Below are 569 nucleotides of genomic sequence, written 5' to 3'. Positions count from 1 at the left end.
GGATTTAGGCAAACTGGAAACTCTAAATTCACCATAGGAGTGAACGGAACTGGTGACCTTTGCAGGGTGTGACCTCCGCCTTTCACCGTGTATCAGCTGGGATTGGCACTAGCACACCTGAGACCCTCATGTGGAGGATAAAGCTGTAGAACAGGCGTGTGCAGAGTCTTCGGTTTTATAATGTATTATCTATGGCCAAGGACGGAGTTGCAGCAATTTTTCTTACATTTGGTTACATTTCCATTTTAAAAATGATAATTGTGACAATGAAAATTCTATTTTGTTATGCTAGCTCTGTGATGTCCACAGTGGTGGAGAATGGTAAGAGCTGCTGTGTGTTTGGTCTAAAAAGCATGAAAGTGTAGTGCTAGAATATCTGCATAAAGAGTTTCAATGACTGACCCCTGCGCTGTCCCCTGTACAGTTAAACAGTTTCAACACACGTTTACTCTGCAACTAAATGGAACCACACTGCAGGTTCTGCCTTTCAGCTGACGCCTTTACACTGGAGTCCAATCTACAATACGGGTGAAAATAAATGAGATTCCACATTAACAGTACACTGCATG

This window comes from Solea solea, chromosome 20, assembly GCF_958295425.1.
Source record: "Solea solea chromosome 20, fSolSol10.1, whole genome shotgun sequence".
NCBI classification, from domain to species: domain Eukaryota; kingdom Metazoa; phylum Chordata; class Actinopteri; order Pleuronectiformes; family Soleidae; genus Solea; species Solea solea.
The sequence above is the reverse complement of the archived record's forward strand: the minus strand, read 5'-3'. Positions refer to the sequence as shown.